Below are 13,130 nucleotides of genomic sequence, written 5' to 3'. Positions count from 1 at the left end.
TATCGCCCATCTCTAATTGCCCCTTTAATCTGAGTGTCTGGCTCTGCCATTTTAGAGGGCAGTTGAGAGTCAACCACGTTGTTGTGGCTCTGGAATCACATGTAGGCCAGACTGGGTAAGGATGGCAGATTTCCTTCACTAAAGGACATCATTGAACCCAAGATGGTTTTTCCGATAATCGACAATAGTCATCATTAAACTTTTAATTCCAGATATTTTATTGAATTCAAATTTCACCATCAAAGATGGTGGGATTTGAACCGGGTCCCCAGAGCATTGTCCTGGGTCCCTAGATTACTAGTCCAGTGACAACACCACTTGGCTATCAGTCTTTGCTTAGTGACTCTGCGCTGTCATGTGTTGTGAGGCAGAGACTGATAGCCAAGTTCCGCACACATGAGGACGGCCTCAACTGGGATCTTGGGTTCATGTCACACTATCTGTAACCCCCATGACTTGCCTGAACTTGCAACATTTCACTTACTGCCCTGTCTGGAGTCAATATGCATCTCTTTAACCTATGCTTAATGCTATCTCCACTCATATTGTCTGCAGGTTAGCTGTAAAGACTTGCATTCTAATCAGTATTTTGTAAACTGTGTGTGCCTTTATGTGCCCTTCTCTGATCAGAACTCCCCACTCACCTGACGAAGGAACAGCGTTTCCGAAAGTTTGTGGGTTTACTATCAAATAAACCTGTTGGACTTTAACCTGGTGTTGTAAGACCTCTTACTGTGATTACCCCAGTCCAACGCCGGCATCTCCACATCAATTTAGCGTGGCCAGTCCACCTAACCTGTGCATTGTTGGACGTATTCAGTTAAGCAATATAAGAAGGTGTCAGCAAAATGCAGCAGATGCTGGAAATCTGAAATAGAAAAGGAAACGGGTGGAAACATTCAGCAGGTCTGGCAGTGTCTGCAGAGAGATAAACAGTGTTACCCTTTCAGGTTAATGACCTTTCATCAGAAGGGGGTCCGAGGACAACCTGGTCATAGAAGTAGGTTTAATAGAGTGTCTAAAAGGACAAGAGAGAGTTGGAGATATTCAGGGAGGGGATTCCAGGGCGTATGGTCCAGATAGCAGAATCTAGAAAGAATCTTCACTCTTACAGGTGAGAGGAATGCTGGCGTGTTTCTGAGCTAGATCGGTAAGTCTCAGCTTTGTTTGGAGGATGTTGCCATCTGCTGGACAACTCCTGTTGCCTTTCCATCAATCTGTTCCTCATTCCCACACTGCACAGAATCAGAAGACAAACACGTAGGAGGGTAGTTGTTTGATCTATTTTAGAAATAACCAGTCACTCCATCGTGCCGTTTAGTGTCAAAGAACAAAGAAAAGTACAGTGCAGGAACAGGCCCTTTGGCCCTCCAAGCCTGTGCCAATCATGATGCCCAAATTAAACTTAAAAAAACCCTTCTGCCCTTAGTCAGTTTCCCTCTATTCCCTCCCTATTTATGTACCCATCCAGATCCCTCTGAAATGTTGCTAATGTTGTTTTAAATAATTCCAGTAACTTTGTCTCCACCATCCTGTCAGGAATTGTGTGATTGGATTGGATTGGAGTTGATTTGATTTATTTATTATCACATGTATTGGGATATAGTGAAAAGTATTGCTTTTTGTACACTATTCAGGCAAAACATACCGTTCATTGAGTACACAGGGGAGAAGGAAAGGAGAGAGCGCAGAATATAGTGTTACAGTCATAGCTAGGATGCAGAGAAAGATCAGCTCAATGTAAGGTAGGTCTGTGAAGAGATTGAAATAGGATATTATTAGAGAGTTTATAGAAGCAGGAGTAGGCCATTCAGCCCTTTGAGCCTGCTCTGCCATTCATTTTGATCATGGCAGATCATTGAATTCAATGTCCTGATCCCCCCCTACCCCCCATATCAGAGTTACAGTTTTATAAGTATGGAGTGAGGGTAAGAGATAGAACTGGAGCACTTGCTGGGGACAGAAAGCCATCTCGCTCCAGAGCCATCTTAAAACTTGAGGTGGAACTTTCCAACATCAGACCTTATTTGCTTTGTTTCCATTTTAAACCCACTCCACCAATCGGAAGATTTTATTAACGTATTCCTTTGAAGGGCATCGGACTCTTGAATCTTCCTTGGTCACCCAGTTGCTGCCAGCCGGAATGGCAATGGCTAAGTGGATCAGACTATCTATCAGCAGATAATCATATGAAGGTTTTATCACCATCATTGCATTTATTGTTCCCTCAGATACGCTGTTAAACATTACAAACCCGTCAATGAGAAGAGAAAGGACCACAATCAGCTCAAGTCTCTATTCCTGATCTCATGGGCCCAGCTTAAACTATATCAATGTTGGAAGACAAGAGACAAAAAGAAAACTAATCTCCTACCAATTTTAAAATGTACCCTTTATTCCTAATTCTCTGCTTCCTGCCTGTTAACCAGCCCTCTATCCATGCTAACATATGAACCCCCAACTCTATAAGGCTTTACCTATTGTTTCCCCGCTTACCGAATGCCTTTTTGGAAATCCAAGTACATTACATCTGCTGCTTCCCTTTGATCTACCCTGCTTGTTACATCCTCAAAAAAATCTAAACGTTTTCCCTTTCATAAAACGACGTTGACATGCTCTATTCAAACATTTCCAAGTGCATTGTTAAGACTTCCTTAATAATAGACTCCAGCATTTTCTCGATGAAGGATGTCAGACTAACTAACCTGTAGCTCCCTGTCTTCTCTCTCCCTCCTTACTTAAAAACTAAAGAATTTTCAAAAGTCATAACCAGTATATCCACTACCCTTGCAGCTATCACTTGTAGAACCTGAGGGTGTACACCATCTATTTGCAGTTCCTTGAGCTTTATACTCTCCAGTACTTTGTCTCAACTGATATTAATTACCTTAATTTCCTCACTCATGTTAGTCCCTAACTCACCCTCTATTTCTGGTATGTATCTTGTGTCTTCGATTGTGAAGACAGATGCAATATCTGTGCCAATTTATCATTTCCCATGATAGATTTCCTGTCTCTGCTTCTTTAGCTACTCTCTTTCTTTTTATACACTTATAAAAGCTTTTATGTTCTATTTCTAAATTCCTGGCTAGTTTAGTCTCGTATTGACTTCGTCTGAAGTTCCTACATGAAGCTTATATCTTTGAGCAAAGTCAAACCGTTGACCTTCTAACTCCGGGCTGAAGGAGCCGTTAACTGAACCAATAGTGCTTCATTATGTGATTTCCCTGAGGTTGCAGCTAGCAGTGTGCATTATCGATTGGAGTGTCAATATGGAAAAGAATGTGCACTGGAAAGTGAGATTGTGAAAGGATTTATTTGTAGAAGTCTGGAATTTTTTTTATCACCAAATAACAGCTATCAGAGATGTAAGAAACATCCTTGAAGAGCAGGCACACCAGTCAGCAGAGGGTGATGTTTTCATAGAATCCCTACAGTGCAGAAGGAGACCATTTGGCCCATTGAGTCTGTACCATCAACAATGTCATGTAGGCCCTATCCACGTAACCCCGTGTACTTACCCTGCTAAACCCCCTGACACTAAGGGACAATTTAGCATGGCCAGTCAACCTAATCTGCTTGTCTTTCAGACTATGGGAGGAAACCCACACAGACATGGGGAGAATGTGCAAACTCCAAACTCTACACAGACTGTGACCCAAGGCCAGAATTGAACCCGGGTCCCTGGCGCTGTGAGGCAGAAGTGCTAACCTCTGTGCCACGGTGCCAGATGATCACTTAGTCTCATTTTCAGGCCCAAATTAGGAAGCCCCCGCTTGGAGGCCAAGGGTCACCCGATACTGGAGCTCAGGGTTCACCAGCACGTTGGTGGCAGAGTGGTTGAGAGGTTCCAGGTGGAAAACAATGGCCGATGGCTTGTCCAATGGCCATTCTCATTCAGGAGCTCGGAGGGGAGGGTTAGGCAATTATCAAGGAAGGAAAGAGCTGCAAACAGGCTGGGGGTCAGCAGTGGTCTTCGGGACTGTTGTGGAGCCAAGAGGGACAATCCTCCTGATTTCGCATTCTTGCAAGTATTTCTTTTTAAACAAACGACTGCTTATTATTTTTTATGGGTGGCACAGTGGTTAGTACTTACGGGGCGAAAAACTGCAGCAGGCGACGGTGCAGAGGGACCTCGGGGTCCTTGTGCATGAGTCGCAAAAACCCAGCTTGCAGGTGCAGCAGGTGGTCAGGAAGGCGAATGGGATGCTGGCCTTCATCGCGAGGGGGATTGAATATAAAAGTAGGGAGGTCTTGCTGCAGCTGTATAGGGCATTGGTGAGGCCGCAGCTGGAGTACTGTGTGCAGTTTTGGGCGCCGCACCTGCGCAAAGATATTTTGGCCTTGGAGGGAGTGCAGAGGAGGTTTACTAGGCTGATACCGGAGTTGAGGGGGTTGAGCTATGAGGAGAGGCTGAATAAACTGGGCTTGTACTCGTTAGAGTTTAGAAGAATGAGGGGAGATCTCATTGAGACGTATAAGATGATGAATGGGATGGATAGGATAGAGGTGGAAAGACTCTTCCCGCTCAAAAAAGACAGTAGGACTAGGGGGCACAGCCTCAAGATAAAAGGGGGGTGGTTTAGAACGGAGTTGAGGAGGAACTTCTTCACTCAAAGGGTGGTGAATCTCTGGAATTCTCTGCCCGTTGAAGTGGTGGAGGCTGCCTCGCTAAATATTTTTAAGACGCAGGTTGATGGGTTTTTGATAAGAGAGGGGATTAAGGGTTATGGGGAGAGGGCGGGAAGGTGGAACTGAGCCACGACAGATCAGCCATGATCTTATTGAATGGTGGGGCAGGCTCGAAGGGCTAGATGGCCTACTCCTGCTCCTATTTCTTATGTTCTTATGTTCTCAGCGCCAGGGACCCAGGCTCAATTCTGGCCTTGGGTCACCGTCTGTGTGGAGTTTGCATGTTCTCCCCGTGTCTGCATGGGTTTCCTCCAGGTGCTCCGGATTCCCCCCCACAGTCCGAAAGACTGGGGGAGGAAGGTGGATTTCCATGCTAAATTGTCCTTTAGTATCCCAAATAAATAGGTTGGGGTAAATACGTGGGGTTATGGGGATAGGCTGTGGTAAGACGCTCTGTCAGAGAGTTGGTACAGACTTGATGGGCCAAATGCCCTTCTCCTGCACTATAAGAACGCGATGATTCTATGGAACTTCTCTTTTTAGTATTCATCTCCGTAGTTCCTTTAATGACTCCCTGGTTAGGTCTCATTAGGTCCAGCTATTCTTAATGCAACCCGCCTGCTGCTAACAGGACAACCCAAATCCAGGAGGTTTGCCTCAAACTAGTGTTCAGTTTTCAAATGCTGATTTTAGACATGGGATTGGATCTTGGAGCCTTTACCAATATGGCAGATGGCTGAATTGCAGCGTAAAATCATAGAATCCCTACGGTGCAAAAGGAGGCCATTTGGTCATTGAGTCTGCAGCAACAGCAATCCCATCCAGGCCCTATCCCCATAACCCCACATAATTATCCTCCTAGTTGCCCTGACACGAAAGGATAATTTAGCATGGCCAATCAACCTAACCTGCATGTCTTTGGAATGTGGGAGGAAACCGGAGCACCCAGAGGAAACCCACGCAGACCCATGCAAATGAGTGCACACGCCTGCTGTCCACCATGTTCAATGTCCAGCTTCTGGATTGACCTCCAGCACCGTGTCAATGAATCTCCAATCTAATGAATTGCCTGAAGCATGTAACTCACGCTTCTCTTCACCTTTTGACGCAGTGAACCTCTGTATCGAGATGTCAGCCCACAACTCCTAGTTATTTTGTAGATCCAAACTTCGGCTCAATTATTCAACTGGTAGGAAGCAGGGATGGAACACAGAGTGTTTTTTAATGTGTTCTCCCGAGCTTTGTTGACAGTCTCCACATGCAAGCAGATGCCCTTTTCTGTAATTACTATGCACGGAGTGTATCAAATAGACCTCCGCCGCGGGAACGTGGCTGTCAGGAGCCCCTGTTCAAGAATGTTTACCAGAGGCTCATCCCCTTTCCTCTATTACTGAAACGCGCAGTGTTGGACTTGTCCTGCAGCCGAAAGGTTACTGCAAAGGATGTTTCTCTGTTGCTTTGTAAATTATTGTGTTGGATAGGTACTTGGCACAAGCTAAATTGTATTCTCAATGACTCAGTTACTGGTTTTGTTTCTTGTTTTCTTGTAACCACTTTCACCTCATCTCTCAGCATGTTGTTACATTTGACTAATAAAGGTTTTCGTTTTTACTCTGTACTATTGGTTGGGAATTTGTACTTACCTTGTACTATTGGTTGGGAATTTTGCCCCCCCTCCCCTCTCCGCTGCCATGGGGGGGAGGGTGCAAAATTCCTAACCAATAGTACAAGGTAAGAACGAAAACCTTTATTAATCGAATGTCACAGCATTCTGAGAGATGAGATGAAAGTGGTTAGGGGAATTGGCCATGCGAAATTCTCCCTCAGTGTACCCAAACAGGTGCCGGAGAGTGGCGACGAGGCGATTTTCACAGTAACTTCATTGCGGTGTTAATGTAAGCCTACTTTCTTTCTATTCATTCGTGGGATGTGGGCATCACTGGCTGGCCAGCATTTATTGCCCACCCCTAGTTGCCCTTGGCAGGCAGATGAGAGTCAATCCCATTACCGTGGGTCTGGAGTCACATGTAGGCCAGACCAGGTGAGGACGGCAGATTTCCTTCCCTAAAGGACATTAGTGAACCAGATGGGTTTTTCTGACGATTGACAATGGTTTCAGGGTCATCAGTAGATTCTTAATTCCATGTTTTATATTATTGAATTCAAATTCCACAACCTGCCATGGCAGGATTTGAACTTGTGATACTAATAAGTAAACTTTAAAGCTATTCATAGAACATAGAACATTACAGCGCAGAACAGGCCCTTCGGCCCACGATGTTGCACCGACCAGTTACAAAACAATGACCCACTAACCTAAACCAATCCCTTTTCGTCCACAAACCTATCCACGGATCTCTTAAACGCCCCCAAACTAGGCGCATTTACAACTGCAGCAGGCAGGGCATTCCAATCCCTCACCACCCTCTGGGTAAAGAACCTACCCCTGACATCTGTCCTATAACTACCCCCCCTTAATTTAAAGCCATGCCCCCTCGTGCTAGATTTCTCCATCAGATGAAAAAGGCTATCACTATCCACCCTATCTAAACCTCTAATCATCTTATATGTTTCAATAAGATCCCCTGCAATAAGATTCACTGCAAGGTATGTGGTGCAATGTGACTGTGAACCATGTAGAGGTAGTGTACACACTCCTGAAATATGTTCTGTGCTGGCCTGTATCACAAATTGGCAGTGATTGCTGGAAAAATACTTTATGCTGTCATGCTAATGTTATACTGCTGTGAGTGGGACTATGATGAGCTGGCCTCTTTCTGGTGGTTGTATATCATGAAGCTGTAAGCCTCGCTCTAATTCCCTTAGAAGCAAATATTGCTGAATAGTTGGATCTCATTGCACGAAGGCCCGAAATCCTGCAGATTGCAATTCCTGCAGTAAATTCTGGAGACCTGTGTCCATCAGCTGCCAGACACTCCAGTAAATATTTGAGCCAAGTGACCAAACCATCTGGTGCCAAGGTGATGGGGTGGGTGGAAGGGAGAGTCACATGGGAGATCAACCTTTCAAGATCCCGTCCTTCCCAACCTCTAGTGACCTGTGAGAGGGAGCCAATGGCCAGAATTCTCTGATCTCGCCCCATGGTTGGGATTCTCCGATCAAAAAATTTTTTGCGGCCATGCGTGCCCCAAAAGTGGGAATTCTCACCCGAGGTCAATGGACTTTTAAACGGTCCGCTGAAATTTCTGTCCTGCGTGCGGACAGGACCAGTAAATCTCGCCCAAGGTTTCCCTTCCTGGAGCTCTTTTGCCCTCAGCTCCTGGGAGTGGGCCTGGTGTCTAACCCCTTCTCCACTCAGTCCCAGAATGAAAATAACAATCGGGCACCATCAAAGAAGGAGCTCACTGGCTCCCCCGTTAAAATATCCGAAACAAAAACAGAAAATGTTGGAAAATCTCAAGAAAATCTGACAGCATCTGTGGAGAGAGAAAAGAGGCAATGTTTCAAGTCAGGATGACTCTCCGTCAGAGCTGAGACTCTGTTCCAAATACGACTCAACGATTTGCCATTATCAACAGCAGGGGGCAGTACTCAGAAAGTAGTCATGGTGATTGTTTTTATTTATACACTTTACTGAGTCAGAAACATAGAAACTGGAAGCAGAGAGTAGGCCATTTGGCCCTTCGATCCTGCTCCACCATTCATTACGATCATGGCTGATCCTCAAATTCAATTGGTAGGACTTTGCGGCCTCTCTCATCCTGAAACCGTAAAATTCCACCTAAAGTCAACGGACCTTCCCGTTGTCCGCCCCGCGCCCGCTCCAATTCCCACGGCGGATGGGGGAGTGAAATTCCAGCCAATATCCTGATCCCAGTTTCCCCCCTTATCTCTTGATCCCTTTAGCCTCAAGAGCTATTTCTCATTCTTTCTTGAAATCAGACAACATTTTGGCCTCATCTACTTTCTGGTAGTGAATTCCACACATTCACCACCCTCTGGGTGAAGAAATTTCTCCTCACCTCAGTTCTGAAAGGTTTACCCCTTATCCTCAAGCTATGACCCCTAGTTCTGGACCCCCCACCATCAGGAACATTCTTTCTGAATCTATCCTGCCTAACCTTGTTAGAATTGAATAAGTTTCTTTGAGATCCCCTCTCACTTTTCTAAACTCCAATGAATATAATCATAATGTAAAAAACATTCTGATATTGTTGCTACTAAGACAAATTTTGCTTCAGATGACTATTGATAAAACCTATAGTGTCACAAGTAGGCCTACATTGACACTGCAATGAAGTTAGTGTGAAATCCCCTAGTCACTACACTCCAGCGCCTGTTCGGGTACACTGAGGGAGAATTTAGCGTGGCCAGTGCACCTAACCGAGTCTTTCGGACTGTGGGCGGAAACCCATGCAGACACGGGGAGAACATGCAAACTCCACACAGACAGTGACCCAAGCTGGAAGTCGAACCTGGGTCCCTGGAGATGTGAGGCAGCGATGCTGACCACTATGCCACCGCGCTGCCCCCAATTTGGTGGTTGTTCCTCAAAAAAAAAAATTCAACATGGGTCAGGGTTGATAACTCCGAGATAAAATTGCTGGTTCGAGGCTGCTGTAATAAACGGGCAATTATCAGTTTAAGTACATCACCTCAATATAATAGTCACTGCTATTGTCATTTTCCATTACGTTCAAGGAAAGGTCAATGCTACTTTAATTGCCCTGATCTGATTAGGATAATTTCTGCTTTTTTCTGTTTCTGCTCATCCACTTCCGTCGAGTTGGTATTTTCTTCATTATATTAAGCATGTTTGCACGGTGCGTTACAATATATTGATTTGTGTTGCTACGTTACCCATACACACTAAATTTTTAATCTAAAACTAAGTTTCATGTGCTTCCCTAGGTTGGTTGCGCTGAATATTTAATATAATCTAGTGGGTCGTTTGAATATCATTGTGAAGCTTGGCTGTGTTCATTAATGTAAATTATGGTTCCTGATTAATCTACATAATGGTGAATTGGCAATTTCTGTCCTGATGCTTTCACAACACAGGTGGCCTCGTAGGAACAAAGGCTTTTCATTAATATTTTCCTCTAGCACTGAGAGCGCAGATGGTTCGAGCCTCCAGATGTGACATAATATGGATTTTTCCGACTTAACTAGCTCTGCCAGGAAATGTACATCATTTGAGAAAAAGTTATTAGGCAACAGAGAGTGCGGGTGATTTATTTTAAATCTGAGCAGTAATTGTCCATAGGAGTAGTAATTCCTGTGAATGCGAGGCCCACCCTTACTGCTATCGGCTCACGTGTACAGTTTCCAGGGGCGATATTACCGGTCCATGGACGGGGCGAGCTGGTAAGATCGCAAGAGAGGCGAAAATATGAGTTAACGCCCGGTTTCTTACCTGCCCCAATCACGAGGCTGGTTTTAATGCTTAAATTTCCATTTATGCTTGGGACTCACTTGCCTCAACAGCTTTGGCTGGTGGAGGCCCTTACCAGCGAGGATCGCGTATGGTCCCCACCATCGGATACCTGACATGATGGCCTTGCTGGTGGGACCAGACGCCGCTGAGGTCCCCCAGCTGGTTGGGAAACATGGCTGGGCAGTGTCCCTTGGGCAGTATCAGCTTGGCACTGCCAGCCTGTGTACACCATCTACAAGATGCACCGCAATGGCTCACAGAGGCTCCTTCAACTGCTCCTTCCAAACCTGAGACTTCCAAGGGCAAGGGCAGCAGATGCCTGGAACTATGGAGAGGAGGGGCATTAATTTAAAACAGCCCTGATTTCTCCTCTCACTACCTGTCCGTGTTTTGATTCCTGATTTTCCCAAATAATGGGGACTCTTTTTAAGAGCGATAGAATTGATAAGCAGGAAAGTTGTGTTAATCTTCTAAAGAGTCTTGATTAAACCACATTTGGGCCATTATGCACAGTTTTGGTCTCCATAGAGAATATCTGAGACATTGGAGAAGGTGAAAAAAAATTTGCAAGGATGAGACCAGAATGAAGAGATTATCGTTGGGATGGTGTTGGTTACAGAATGGGTCTGTTCAAGATGTCTTCACGGTCTTACAAATCTTTATTAACTAATTGTGACGTTATATGTATGTACAGCAAAGGATTGAGGCAAGGAGTTAACTCCATGTCAAGGTCTTAACACGTCTTTGTTTGGTACCACGTTGACCCTCAATCTGAATCATGTGCCCTCTTATGTCACAGTGTGGGTGCCACTGTACGCATTCCCACATTAACCCTGTATGTGCCAGAGCCTCATGCTACAGTGATAACCATCAGGAATCATTGGGCAGACAGAGAAGACTGAGAGGTGTTCAGGTAATCAAAAACTTCAACATGATGGATGCGGAGAAAATATTTTCACTCATGAGGGAGACAAAAACAAGAGGTCACAAATGTTCTTTCTTAACAGTTAAGTAAAACTTTATCCAAAAGAGGAAATGCTGGAAAACCTCAGCAGGTCTGGCAGCAACAGTAAGGACAGAAGAGAGCTGACGTTTTGAATCCAGATGACCCTTTGTCAAAACTAAAACGTTGTGGAGATGCCAGCATTGGACTGGGGTGGGAACAGTAAGAAGCCTCACAGCACCAGGTTAAAGTCCAACAGGTTTAATTGGAATCACGAGCTTTTGGAGCGCTGCTCCGTCACCCACCTGATGAAGGAGCAAAGCTCCGAAAGCTTGTGATTCCAAATAAACATAAGAACATAAGAAATAGGAGCAGGAGTAGGCCATCTAGCCCTTCAAGCCTGCCCCGCCATTCAATAAGATCATGGCTGATCTGTCGTGGCTCAGTTCCACATTCCCGCCCTCTCCCCATAACCCTTAATCCCCTCTCTTATCAAAAACCCGTCAACCCGCGTCTTAAAAATATTTAGCGAGGCAGCCTCCACCACTTCAACGGGCAGAGAATTCCAGAGATTCACCACCCTTTGAGTGAAGAAGTTCTTCCTCAACTCCGTTCTAAACAGCCCCCCCTTTACCTTGAGGCTGTGCCCTCTAGTCCTACTGTCCTTTCTGAGCAGGAAGAGTCTCTCCACCTCTATCCTATCCATCCCATTCATCATCTTATACGTCTCAATGAGATCTCCCCTCATTCTTCTAAACTCTAACGAGTACAAGCCTAGTTTATTCAGCCTCTCCTCAAAGCTCAACCCCTTCAACTCCGGCATCAGCCTAGTAAACCTCCTCTGCACTCCCTCCAAGGCCAAAATATCCTTGCGTAAGTACGGCAACCAAAACTGCACACAGTACTCCAGCTGCGGCCTCACCAATGCCCTATACAGCTGCAGCAAGACCTCCCTACTTTTATATTCAATCCCCCTCACTATGAAGGCCAGCATCCCATTAGCCTTCCTGACCACCTGCTGCACCTGCAAGCTGGGTTTTTGCGACTCATGCACAAGGACCCCGAGGTCCCTCTGCACCGTCGCCTGCTGCAGTAAACCTGTTGGACTTTAATCTGGTGTTGTGAGACTTCTTTCAAAGCCATAGAAAGTGGGAGATATTTATACAGTTGGGTGATGGGGAATCGTGAGAAGTCACAAACTCGTGAAAGTGGACAAAGTGAAGATTGATTTGATTGGATTTATTATTGTCACATGTATTAACATACAGCGAAAAGTATTGTTTCTTGTGTGCTACCGTTCATGGAGAAGGAAAGGAGAGAGTGCAGAATGTAGTGTTACAGTCATAGCTAGGGTGTAGAGAAAGATCAACCTAATGCAAGGAATATAGCAGGAGACGGTAAAAACAGTGGTTCGAATGCTGTGGAATAATCCAGAGCTGTATGAAAGATGAGTCATATCCTCAGAAACCAGGGGAAAGACTAAGAAGTGCAGTCCATAGACAGAATAGAAGGTGTGAAGGGTCAAACAGCAGAGAAACTGAAATCAGAGGGTAAGGTGTGACAGATGAAGCTGTGGGGGGAGATCGGTGGGAGAAAGGTAAAACTGAGGAAAGGAGAGCAAAGGGAGAGTAAAGATAAGGGAAAAGGGGGACGAAAAAGGAGGTAAATCCTTATTGCACATTTATCTTTCAAACATAAACATAGAGCCAGAAGTTGAATTTATAAAAAGTAATCTCGCTGATATTGTACACCCTGGAGTATATTTAATCCCCCACCGACTGCTTGCTCTGTGTTGAATGGGGCAGTAACAGACCAGGCAGCTGCTGTATTACAGTCAGGATCATTCACAACAGCCTAAAGTGTCCTGTCCTGCCTGTGGGAATCATAGTAGGGCAGGACAAGACAACATTCGGTGGACTGTTTAAAATTCCACTGAGCTCAGGCAGGAATTTCCGGTCTTGGGGTGTGTGCGGCCAGAGAATCACGATTAATATGTCTCGGTGTGGAAGGTGTTTCACGGAAAGGTCTGGATACTGCTCCAGATTATTCCGCATCATTCAAATCACTATTTTTACTGTCGCCTGCTGCAATTCTTGCATTAAGTTGATCTTTCTCTACACCCTAGCTCTGACTGTAACACTACATTCTGCACTCTCT

The 13,130-nt window shown here is 45.2% G+C and overlaps 1 protein-coding gene across 1 annotated transcript in view; it reads left to right on the top strand.

Annotated features, from left to right (window-relative positions):
- Positions 1-13,130, top strand: part of LOC145353582 (rab effector MyRIP-like) — a 192,694-nt gene that overhangs the window by 145,657 nt on the left and 33,907 nt on the right. The gene's annotated exons all lie outside the window — the stretch shown is intronic.

Source organism: Carcharhinus amblyrhynchos, chromosome 2 (genome assembly GCF_965287045.1).
Source record: "Carcharhinus amblyrhynchos chromosome 2, sCarAmb.v2.hapA, whole genome shotgun sequence".
NCBI lineage: Eukaryota > Metazoa > Chordata > Chondrichthyes > Carcharhiniformes > Carcharhinidae > Carcharhinus > Carcharhinus amblyrhynchos.
The sequence above is the reverse complement of the archived record's forward strand: the minus strand, read 5'-3'. Positions and strand labels throughout refer to the sequence as shown.